Consider the following 13,073-nt stretch of genomic DNA (forward strand, 5'->3'; position numbering starts at 1 on the left):
GCTGCCCAGGACCCGGTGTGTGCTCTTCTTCCTTGAACCCAGCCCACTCTCATCTTTCTTGGGAGCCCAGGACAAATTATTTTCATGTCTTCCCCAGAGTCCAGTATTTGGTGTCCTTTCATCTTCCTTAGTTTCCAGGGCCCAGGCTCTGATGTCCTCTCTCCTCCTTGGTGCTTGGTTCTGTCTTATCCTACTCTGACCCAGGGCTCAGTGTATTCTTTCTCCCCTTCCTTGGGGTTTCCTAGCAGGTTTCAGCAGCCCTGTGCCTCTGTTTGGATCATCCTGTCCACTGCATGCTAAACTTGTTCCAGGAGTTGTTAATTTCTATGGCCACTGTGGAGAATATCCACGTGCAGGCTGCACATTGTTCATCTTATTTGTTGCAATTAAGACAGTATATCTGTTGACTTTTGCATATTAGTATTTAGAGACTATGCAGATGTCTTTACTTCTAACAGCACTTCCCTGGATTTTACTTGGCTGTTGATAAAACAACATCCCATTCATTAAATAATTTAGGCCTCTTTTCCATACTTTGACTTTAAAAAAATTGATGTTCTATAGCCCTAGGTAGTATGACTGGGCAATTAATTAGCCATATTATTGTTTTGTTTTGGATGTGACTAGAGATGCGTCCAGTGATTCACCTTCAAGTTTGATGGAGGCCTTAACATCTTAAGAAAGAGAGCATTCTTGGAAGTTCAGTTTTTTCTGTTTGTATGGTATAGAATAAAAACATGATTTTAGGTTAAAAAGTGTTTTTAAATAAGTATAGTATTTGAGATTGATTCATGAAACCCACTTGAATACAACTTTTAATAATAAATTGCATGTTCTTTTTTCATTTAGCAAATTAATCATACTATTTAATTTACTGTAATTTGATTACATTAAAAAAAATTTCTGAACAAATGTTAACTATTATGCATGTAAAATGTCAAAAATGTTATGCATCCTGTTTGCATACAGGACCCTAATCCTTTGTTCTAAGCCTTCGGGGCCAGAAGTATTTTAGAATTCATAAACATTTGGATTTTAGCAGTATAGTAAGGTGCATACACTGCGCAATATGTAACATCCCAACAGGTCTGGGGCAGCGTCTGGGTATATCTGTATGAAAATATATGAGGAGTCCCACTAAGTTAGAGAGAAACAAAGTGTAAATAGCCGTGTTAGTTCAGGTAAATTTTGCAGAGACATAATAGGGGGAAGAAGCTTTTCATTAGAAAACATTTTAGAATTTAGAATTGCAGAAAAGGCATTGTGGATCATTTATGAAAATTGCTGTATTAGCAGTATTAATCGTTTCATTCAATTGCAAAGTTTAATTTGCCCTTTTCCTCTCTTAGTATAGTCTGACAAACATGCTTATTGAGATACTGAATTGTTGAACTATATTAACATTCTTTCATATGCTTTTTAAAATCAGTAGTCCACTATTGGTTTAATTTAAACAATTTATGACTAAGAATAAGAGATATAAAACTATATATTGACCAAATCACTGTGGTAGCTGGTGGCATTCAATCGACTGAATCATGGACCTACAATTTGATCTCCATTCACCGTTATTATTTCATCACACATAGCATCTCAAAGTGTTCCATGTGAAGGGGAACACTTTAAAAGTCATTAAAAAAACAAGAAAATGAAGAAAGATGTATATTTTTGTCTTTGAAACATGAGCCTCTAGGACACTTCTCAACTCCTCAGAGCTTAAGAACTTCAGGTTAGAGAAGGAGGAATAAATTAATCAGCATTTTACCTGTAAATTGTTAGTATCATAACTATTTCCTGAAAATAGGCTTTGGGGTCTCTTTATTACTGCTACACATTTGTTCGGCGCCTGTTCTCCCACACATCAAGAATAAGTTCAAAATCATGATAATCCAGACAGGCTGTAGCACATGGGGGAAAGGTGAAGAACCTGAGCTCTGAGCAGAGACAGACCACACACAGCTTCCAGAAAGTGATCTCTTTCAAAAAGGAGTGTAAGAAGTCCACAGAATACTGGACAAACCAGTAAGTTGACTTTGGAATAATCCAGTTCAAAGCTTTGTACCCTGTATCCTATAGGGTGTGTTTAGCTGTAAATAACTGAAAATCCAACTACCATAAATAAACACCATTTCCTCACTGAAATGAATGTCTACAAGTAGGAGCTTCCTGGTACTCGTTAAGCCACCACTGTCATCCAGGACCAGGCTCCTACTTTCCCTCTTGGTATCATCAAGTGTAGGAGTGTCTCATCCTTTGGCCACTAGGATGTAGACAAGGGATAAGCCAGCAACCTGCTTCCTGCTGGTCCTGAATACAACCCATTTCAATATTTCTCTCTGCCTTAGGAAATTGACCTTTTCCTCTCTGATGAAAATTGACCCCCACCTTTCTTCATTCTCTTGTTTATTCACTCCTCTGTTCAATAACCATGGATTGATATGCACATCCAGAACAGAAGGATATCTGCTTTCAGCAATCTGAAGTTTAAGATTTCTGTATGTCCTTGTTACCACAAAAAAGATAGGAAACAGACGTAAGAGCTGTAACTATTAGAAAAGAAAATATAAAAATGCTTCTATTAATAGATAACATTACGAACTTCCCTGGTGGTCCAGTGGTAAGACACCCTGCTCCCAGTGCGGGGGGCCCAGGTTCGATCCCTGGTCAGTGAACTAGATCCCGCATGCATGCTGCAACTAAGAGCCCACATGCCACAACAAAGCTCCCGCATGCCACAACTAAAACCCAGTGCAGCCTAAATAAATAAATATTTTAAAAAATAGATAACATTAGAATACTTTAAAAATCCAATTGGAGGGCTTCCCTGGTGGCACAGTGGTTGAGAGTCCGCCTGACGATGCAGGGGACACGGGTTCATGCCCCGGTCCAGGAAGGTCCCACATGCCGCGGAGCGGCTGGGCCCGTGAGCCATGGCCACTGAGCCTGTGCGTCCGGAGCCTGTGCTCCGCAACGGAAGAGGCCACAACAGAGGGAGGCCCGCGTACCGCAAAAAAAGAAAAAAAAAAAAAAGAAAGAAATAAAGATACATGAATCAACACACAGGTACACACAAAATCTGTATAACCTTAACAAGTATATTGAAAAGGAGATTCAGAGTAGAAGCATAAAGACGTAACTGTCTGGGATTAATTTGTTGGGAAATGCAAGGAACCTACAGGAAGATAAGTTTCTGGAAAGAATTACAAGTAAAATTGCATAAATGAAGCTGAATCTTATGTTCCAGGTTGGGAAGGCCAACTATAAATCCCAAATCATCATTGGGCTCAATACAACAGCAAATGGGATTACGGGATTACAGTGGGCTCTTTGGGAGCCTGGCCCTTGACTTTGCTCTGTACTTCCTCTTTAAAATGTGAGGAAAGGAACTGACTGCCATCTTCACAAGGACAATCAAGTTGGATTCAAACTCATCTTAAGGAGAAATGCCCTCAGAAAGTACTAGTTCAAAAAAATTCTTTTCCTTTCCAATAAATTTAGACTTCAAAGCCATCAACAGCATGCAGTAATAATCATAGAATTTTGTGTGTGTGTGTGGTGGCAGAGGATTCATCTTGTTCAGCAAGTTGGCACATTTTTTTTTTTAATGGAGGTATGGTTTTCTTCAAGCACCTTTGTTTTTTTCCCTACCCAGAGAGGACCCATGTCACCCACTATGAAGACTGAGGGGGAGAGTGTACCCATGTCTGCATGTGTAATTTGATGAATCCACCATATACCCTTGTTCCTGTGTGTTTTCACATCATATCCTTGGAACTCTGGAATGTTTCTTTGCCTCCTCTGTAGCCCCTTGGCAGTGCCTCTCAGACTGCAGCTGGCCCTTCATGCTGACCACAGTGGTTCTCTGCTCTTTGTGGGGTGTCCACCTCCTGAGGAGTGACTCTAAGTCAGGTAAGCAAGTGTCAGCCTGAGCCTGCAGAAGCTTATTACCTGTGATGGCTGCTCCTAGGGTCCCTGACTTGTGTCTCAGCATGATTAAACAAGAGACTTGAGAGCAGAAGCTTGTTGGGAGCAAGAAAGGGTTATCATGTGAGATTTTTTGGGGCCACGAGTAACAGAATGTACCACCATTCACTATCTCTTTGCGTGAAATCCAGAGCAAGGGCTTCCAGGGATGGTTTCAGGTGCTCTGCGTCTTCTGCTCAGCTCTCCTCAGTGTATTGTCTTGCTTAATCCCAAGGCTCGTGTCCTCATGGCCTCAAGGAGGTTGTCACAGTTTCACACATCACACGAAGCCATACAACATTTGGCTGAAGATATAGCCATCAGGGAGTGTGTTTGTTTCCTTTGGCACTGTAACAAATTACCACAAACTTTGTGGCTTAAAACAGCACGAATTTATCATCTCAGCTCTGAAGGTCAGAAGTCCAACACGGGTCTTTCTGGGCGAAAATCAACATATTGTCAGGGCTGCCTTCCTTCTAGAGGCTCTAGGGGAGAATCGCTTTCCTCGCCTTTTCCAGCTTCTAGAGACGTCCTGCACTCCTTGGATCATGGCCTCTCTCTCCATCACCAGAGCCAGCAGTGTAGCATCTATAAGTCTCTCTCTGGCTCTGACGTCTGCTTCCTCATCACATTGCCTTCTCTGACTCTGACTTCTCCTGCCTCTTCTTAAAACAAGGACATTCGTGATTACATTGGGCCCAGGATAATCTCACCTCAAGAGCCTTAACTTAATTGCATCTGCGAAGCCCCTTTTGCCCTGTAAGATAACATAGTCACTGGTTCCAGGCATTAGGATGTGGGCAGCTTTGGGGAGCCATTACTCTGCCTACCTCAACAAAGGAATGCATTCTCTTCAGAAGCACTCTTTCTTGTAGACTTCCTCAGGCCCCGTTGGCTCAGGTTGACACAAGTGTCCATGTCCTGGCTGTGACAAGAGCTGGAAAAGAGTGGCTCACATTTTGGCATCTGTAGGTGACCCCTCCACGGTGGCTGGCACAAAAGGTGAAGCTCATCTGCCCCAGAAGCCTCTCTTCAAGTTGAGTTCTAAGGACATATGCCCCATCTGAGAGCAGCTGGTGCTGGAAGTTTCTGGACTTGCTTCCATCAGGGATCTGGAACTGAACAAATTCTCAACATCCAGGGAGCAGCAAGGAGATGGGTATCTTGGTGGAGGATTTGATGGTAGTGCTGGAAAGGAAAGGTGGTATTCCATGGAGTATAAGGGAAGAGCAGGAGCTCTCCCTGGGGTTTAGGAGGAAAACCAGATTTTCAAAGGATTCTCATAAAGGGAGAGGGAGAGGAAGGTCTTCAGAGTTCATGTGTGGGACATTTCCCTTTATCCCTTCCGCAGAACCATATACCCTTTTGAGCAGCTATGGGTGAGGTTGCTCCCAGTCCCAGTATCACCCTTGGAGTACGGACACTTCACCAGGCTGTGGTATGTCTTTTTTAAAATAAACATTTTATTTTTTTTCCTTCCAGTTTTATTGAGGTATAATTGACATCCAGCACTGTATAAGTTTAAGGCGTACTACATAATGATTTAACTTACATGCATCGTGAAATGATTATCACAATAAGTTTAGTGAACTTCGATTGTCTCACATTGATACAAAATTAAATAAACAGAAAAAAAGTTTTTTACTTGTGATGAGAACTCAGGATTTATTCTCTTAACATCTTTCTTATATAGCATACAGCAGCAATAAGTATATTTATCATGTTGCACCATCAACCTGCCTTCATCCGATTCCCCCTCCCCCCTCCCCTCCCCCCCCGTAACCACAAATCTGATCTTTTTTTATAAGTTTATTTGGTTGTTTGTTTTGAAGTATAATTGACCTACGATACAAAACTATTTTAGTTCCTGATACACAATATAGTGATTTGATATATCTATATGTTTGGAAACGATCACCATGGTAAGTCTAGTTACCATCTGTCACCGTACAAAGATATTACATAATTATTGACTATATTCCCCACACTGTACATTTTATACCTATGACTCATTTATTTGGCCACTGGAAGTTTGTGCCTCTTAATCCCTCTCACCTATTTCTCTCCTCCTCCCACCCTTCTCCCCTTTGGCAATCACCTATTCTCTGAATCTGTGACTCTTTCTGTTTTGTTATGTTTGTTCTTTTTTGTTGTTGTTGTTTTTTAGATTCCAAATATAAGTGAAATCATGCTGTATTTGTCTTTCTCTGTCTGACTTATTTCACTTAGCATAATAACTCTAGGTCCATCCATGTTGTTGCAAATGGCAAGATTTCATTCTTTCATGGCTGAGTAATATTTCATTGTGTATATATACCACATCTTCTTTATCCACTGATCTACTGATGGGCACTAGTTTTCCTTCCATATCTTGTCTATTGTAAATAATGCTGCAGTGAACATAGGGGTGCGTATATCTTTTCAAATTAGTGTTTTTATTTTCTTTGTATAAATACGTAGGAGTAGAATTTCTAGATAATATGGTAGTTCGATTTAATTTTTTTCTTTTTTTTGGGTAGTGCTGCGTGGCTTGTGGGATATTAGTTCTCTGACCAGGGATTGAACCTGGGTCATAGCAGTGAAAGTGCAAAGTCTTAACCACTGGACTGCCAGGGAATTCCCTGATTTAATTTTTTGAGGCACCTCCATACTGTTTTCCACAGTGCCTGCATCAATTTACATTCCCATCAACAGTGGGTAAGGGTTCCCTTTTCTCCACATCCTTGCCAACACTTGTTATTTGTTGTCTTTTTGATAATAGTCATCCTGACAGGTATGGGGTGATATCTCATTGTAGTTTTGAATGTGATGTTGAGCATCTTTTCAAGTGCCTGTTGACCATCTGTATGTCTCCTTTGAAAAAATGTCTATTCAGATCCTGTGCCCTTTTAAAATTCGGTTTGTTTTTTTTTGATGTTGAGCTCTATGAGATCTTTTAATATTTTGAATATTAATCCCTTATCCTATATATCACTTATAAATATCTTCTCCCATTCAGTTGGCAACGTTTTCATTTTGTTGATAGTTTCCTTTGCTGTGCAAAAGCTTTTTAGTTTGACATAGTCCCATTTGTTTATTTTTGTTTTTGTTTCCCTTGCCTGAGGAGACATAGCAAAAAAAAAAAAAATTACTAAGACCATTGTCAAAATGTGTACTGCTTATGGTTTTTTCTATAAGTTTTATGGTTTCAGGTCTTACGTTTAAGTCTTTAATCCATTATGACTATATTTTTGTGCATGGTGTGAGAAAGTAGTCCAGTTTGAGTCTTTTGTATGTAGCTGTCCAGTTTTCCCAACACGATTCATTGACGAGGCCATCTTTTCCCCCATTGTATATATTTGCCTCCCTTGTTGTAGATTAATTGCCCATATAAGTTTGGGTTCATTTCTGGTCTTTCTATTCTATTCCATTGATCTATATGTCTGGTTTTGTGCCTGTACCATACTGTTTTGATTATTGTAGCTTTGCAGTATAGTTTTAAATTAGGGCGCATGCTACCTCCAGATTTATTCTTTCTCAAGATTGTTTTGGCTATATGGGGTCTTTTGTGTTTCCATGCATATTTTAGAATTATTTGTTCTAGTTCTGTGAAAAATGCCATTGGTATTTTGATAGGGATCACATTGAATCTGAGATTACCTTGAGTAATATGGTCATTTTAACAATATAAATTCTTCCAATTCATGAGCACAGTATATCTTTCCATCTGTTTGTGTCATCTTCAGTTTCTTTCATCAATGTCTTATAGTTTTCCCAGTGTGGTCTTTTACCTCCTTAGATTTATTCCTAGTTATTTTATTCTTTTTGATTCAGTTGTAAATGGGATTATTTTCTTAATTTATCTTTCTGATAGTTCATTGTTAGTGTATAGAAATGCAACAGATTTCTGTATATTAATTTTGTATCCTGAAACTTTACAGAATTCATTGATGAGTTCTTGTAGTTTTGTGTGTGGTATGTCTTTTTAGTCCTGCCTGAACACTGACTATGCCCCTAGAAACATGAAGATGCAGGCAACTCTTTATGATACCTCTCTCAAAGTTAGTAGTGGAATGCCACTTGTGAAACATTTGTGAATTTTTATAAAAGTCTGTAATTTGTTTGACGTGACAGGACTATGCAAGAAAGAAATTGTTGGCATATTTTTCAGCTCTCTTCTATGACTACTATAAAACTGTACATATGTTGATCCCTATGATACTATAAGATAAATGATCTCTGCATGACACTTCAAATTTGGTGGGTTTTTTTTTTTGATGTAAAAAATATGCTGTTGTCGTTGAAACATTTACATTTTATTATCTATGGCAGTCATTTCTATGAGACATTGTCCATCAGGCCTAGACCCCGAGTCCCATTAAATGACTTTCTATGGGAAATCAAGGGCACATGCAGAGCATAAGTGCTCATACCTCGTTATCTGTGACTGCAGGGAGTTACAAGTGCAGAGTCTTATTACATTCAGGTACCTGTTTATGGGTCAAAAATAACTTGTGGATTCTGCCTCCTTTGTGGTTTATTTCTGATATCAAATCACATGGAATTCCAACCAATAGCTTTTCCATATTATGTTCAATGAGTTTCTCTAATCTATATGAATTTCCTGGTGTCAAATAATGTGAAAGCCATAGTTGAAAGCCTGCCAATATTTCCTCTCTTCAAAATGTTCTCCAGTATGAGTCCTCTTGTGTTGGATAAAGTGAGAACACCTCCTGAAGGCTCTTCCACACCATTTACATGTATAGGGTTTTCCCAGTATGAGTTCTCTGATGTAGCATCATAAGTGCTGAGCTATGTTTAAAGCTTTTCCCACAGTGAACATATCCATAGGTTTCTCTCCAGTGTGTGTGCTGTGATGTTGAGTGACTGAGAAAAGCATGAAACTTTTCCCTGAATGATTACATTGTAGTGTTTCTTTCCTTTATAGATCCTTGGGTGTAACATAAAGCAATCACACCTTGAAAATAAGTTCCTGAATTCACTGCAAATATGAAGTGTCTCATAAGTATAAATTCTCTCATACTGAGTAAGGGATAATTTGTGCCTATACATTTATAGAATTTTTCTCCTATATGAGTCCTAAAATGTACTGAAAGACAATCTTTCTCAGAAAAGACTCTCCCACACTCAACACATTGGTATGATCTCTCTTGAGTATGACTTCTCTGATGTCATTGTATAGTGGAAGAAGGAAGGACTGAGTTCTAATCAACTTTTTCCCCAAATGTATTATTCTTGCCGCCTCTGTCCTGAATCAGTGTTTCCTCAAGGGCCATGTGTTCCACCCCTCTCTTCTGGTTCTCCTGCTGCTTCCTTAAGTGAGCCTCACATTCCTGGTCTCTGCCAAATGTGGAGGGATGTAGTTCAGCCTTTGTGAATCTTTCTATTTTCAGGACAGCACATGAGTCTAACAGAAATGCCCTGATTTCTGGCTAACTCTTTGTTTTTGAATCCAGTTTCCAAGCCTGGAAAAAATATAAATAATTATACAAATATAGACATATATGTGTGTGTGTGTGTGTGTGTGTATATATACATATATATCACATATATATGCCTCCTTCCCACTTGCACAGGGAGGCTTTGCAAGTCACTAGCAGCATGTGAGGACATGTAATCCTTCTTCAAGGAGGGCAGTGAAACAATGGGACCAACAATTCAACTGACTGGTTTTCAGTCAATGAATATTCATTAAGTACCCAGTATGTGCCAGGTATGAATAAAGACTTAAAGAGGATAAGGAATGAGCTGGGCAGGTATCTGATGGAAGCGTATTCCAGGCAACGGGGGAACAGCATGTGCAAAGGCCCTGACGTGGGAGCATATCATGCATGGGAGCACCAGGGAGAGGACGAGCGTGGCTGGAGCTGAGTAAGGCAGAGAGAAAGAAAGGTGTGAGCTCAGGGCTGACCTGGCTGCCTTGCAGGCTGTGGTGTGGACTTTCCCCACTGAGGGAGCTGGGAGCCCTCAAAAATTTTGAGCAAAGGAGGGAGGTGCCATGGAAAGTCTCTGGCTGCTATGGGGAAATTTAGCTGGGGAGAAGGATAGAACCAGGGGGGCTGGCGACATGATCACTGTAAGAGATGCTGGCCGTCAGGCAGGCAGTGAGAGTTGGCTGCATTCTGGGTAGGTTTGAGCATGATGCTGGCAGGACCTGCTGTCCAGTCACAGGTAGAATATGAATTAGCAGAGTCCAGACACCAAAGAAGATTTGGCCTGGGACTTCCCTGGCGGCTCAGCAGTTAAGAATCCGCCTGCCAATGCAGGCGACACAGGTTCGAGCCCTGGTCGGGGAAAATCCCACATGCCGTGGAGCAACTAATCCCATGTGCCACAACTACTGAGCCTGCGCTCTGGAGCCCGCGAGTCACAACTACTGAGCCTGTGCTCTAGAGCCCACGTGCCACAACTACTGAGCCTGCGCTCTAGAGCCCACATATCACAACTACTGAAGCCTGTGCACATAGAGCCCATGCTCCATAACAAGAGAAGCCACCACAACGAGAAGCCCGTGCACCACTACGAAGAGTAGCCCCTGCTCACCACAACTAGAAAAAGCCCGTGCGAAGCAACGAAGACCCAACAGAGCCAAAAATAAATAAATAAATAGATAAATAAATAAGTTTATTACCAAAAAAAAAGATTTGGCCTTTATCAGGGAAAGAATGGAAATGCTGGTGACCAAGACAGGCAACGCTGTGAGAGGGGCTGGAATTGAGGACAGCACTGGCATTCGCTTTGGGGCATGTAAGATGCTCATCAGGCCTTCCAGTGGAGAGTCAAGGAGGCAGGAGACTGTTTTAGTCTGGAGTACAGGGAGGGGCCTGGGCTGGTATGATGTACTTGGGGATCATCAGCAATAGAAAATCTGAAAAAATGAGGCACTGACCAGAAGAGGGAGTACAGAGGAGAGTGCTCTTCAGAGCAGAGGAGTCTGATAACGGAGAACCTGGTGTGAGGAGGGGCAAGGCAGGGGGAGATCCCGACCTTCTTTCTCAAGCCTGAGGCACTTTGGCCTTCGTGGGCTCCTTCCTCCATCAAAAAATAGAAAAAAATACATTTTATTACTACATTGGTATAAAGATGAACATAAGCCAGACGGGATTACATTCATTTTTCTCCTCTAATTTTAAAAGGAATGATACCACTTTGGTAGACCCTTAAGGAATCTTGAGCACTCTGGCTTCTGTTCCTGATGGAGAAGTCTAGGAATTGAAAGAGGATCGGAGGCCACAGAAACCAAGGGGCTAGAACCTGATGGAGCTGGGGGGCAGGACTCGACCAGGCAAGGCTTTGTAACCTGAGTGAAGGATCTTTTTCTTTAAGGGCACTATGTGCACCAACAGAGGACAAGGCACCAAGGATAGACTATTGCTTGGCTGCTACGCTGACTTGCCTTCAAAGAGGGACCTGCTGTCAGCTGTGAGCTCCTTAGGAGCCCAGGTCACACTCTTTTCCCAGCAGCCTCTGGCCACCAAGCACTCAAGTCCATGGCCCACAGGCCTGGATGTTTGCACCCCACATAAGACTCCTCTCACCGGCAGTCTGCCCTGAGCTTATTGCTGGGCAGCATGGTGGTCTGACAGTGCCTCCTGGCCAATCCTGCTTTCTCCCCTTTTCACTTTTTCATTCTTTTACTAGTGTTATTCCCCAATAAACTTTTGTACTTCTGACTCCATCTCAGTGTATGCTGACCCTGACTATGACACCTGGAGAAGCCAGACAAGAACATCAGAGGAAAAGTAGTCAGGGGAGCTGCTACGTAAAGGTTCATACACAGTTGTGAGATAGACTCCAGCATATACATGGATAAACAATGTAAAGTGACCAGTCCCGAAAAAGATTGGGTAGCTAATTAACAGACATACGGGGAGTGTGCAGACTTGCTGGTTGTCAAGGGCCTGCAAGTTAAATCAATGCATTTCAACTTCTAGAGTGGACATTGTGGTAGGCAAAATTCTAAGATGGCGCCCATAATTTCCACCTCCTGGTATTACACCCTGATTCATTTCGGTTGTACAGCAAAGAGGAAGGGATTTTGAAGATGTAATTTAGGTTTTAAATCAGTTGACCTTAACCTAATCAAAAGGGAGATTATTGGTGATAGATCAAGATGGTGGAGTAAGAGGGACATGGATCGCACCTCCCTCCATGAACACATGAAAAATACATCTACATGTGGAACAATTCTCACTGAAAACGAACTGGAAGTTGGCAGAAGGACTCCTGTACATCCAAGGCTGTAAGAGAGATCCACAAGTAATTGGGCAGGAAGGGAAGAAAGGCGACCACGTTGGGACCTGTGTCCCTGGGTGGGGACTAAGAGGAAAACCCTAATAACCCAACTGCCTATCAGCAGATGATTGGTTTAAGAAGGTATGGGGACTTTCCTGGTGGGGCAGTGGTTAAGGCTCTGCGCTCCCAATGCAGGGGGCCCAGGTTCGATCCCTGGTCAGGGAATTAGATCCCACGTGTATGCCGTAACTAAGAGTTTGCATGCCACAATTAAGGAGCCCACCTGCCGCAACTAAAGACCCAGTGCAACCAAATAAATAATAAAATAAATATTAAAAATAAGATATTGTATGTATATATTACATATATACATGTGGTATGTATGTATATATTATATATATACACATTGCATATACATATATGTGTATACATATGTAATGGAATATTACTCAGCCATAAAAAATAATGAAATATTGCCATTTGTAGCAACTTGGGTGGACCTAGAGAATATCATACTGAGTGACATAAGTCATACAGAGAAAGACAAATATTATATCACTTACATGTAGAATCTAAAAAATAATACAAATGAATCTATATACAAAACAGAAACAGACTCACAGAGAAAAGAAACTTATGGTTACCAAAGGGGAAAGAGAGAGAGGTAGGGATAAATTAGGAGTATGGGATTAACAAACTACGATACATAAAATAGATAAGCAACAAGGATTACTGTAAGCACAGGGAACTATCCTCAATATCTTATAATAACCTATAGTGGAAAAAGAATCTGAAAAAAAAACCTGAATTACTTTGTTGTACATCTGAAACTAACACAATATTGTAAATCAACTATACTTCAACTAAAAAAAACC

This window comes from Delphinus delphis, chromosome 20, assembly GCF_949987515.2.
Source record: "Delphinus delphis chromosome 20, mDelDel1.2, whole genome shotgun sequence".
Classification (NCBI taxonomy): Eukaryota; Metazoa; Chordata; class Mammalia; order Artiodactyla; family Delphinidae; genus Delphinus; species Delphinus delphis.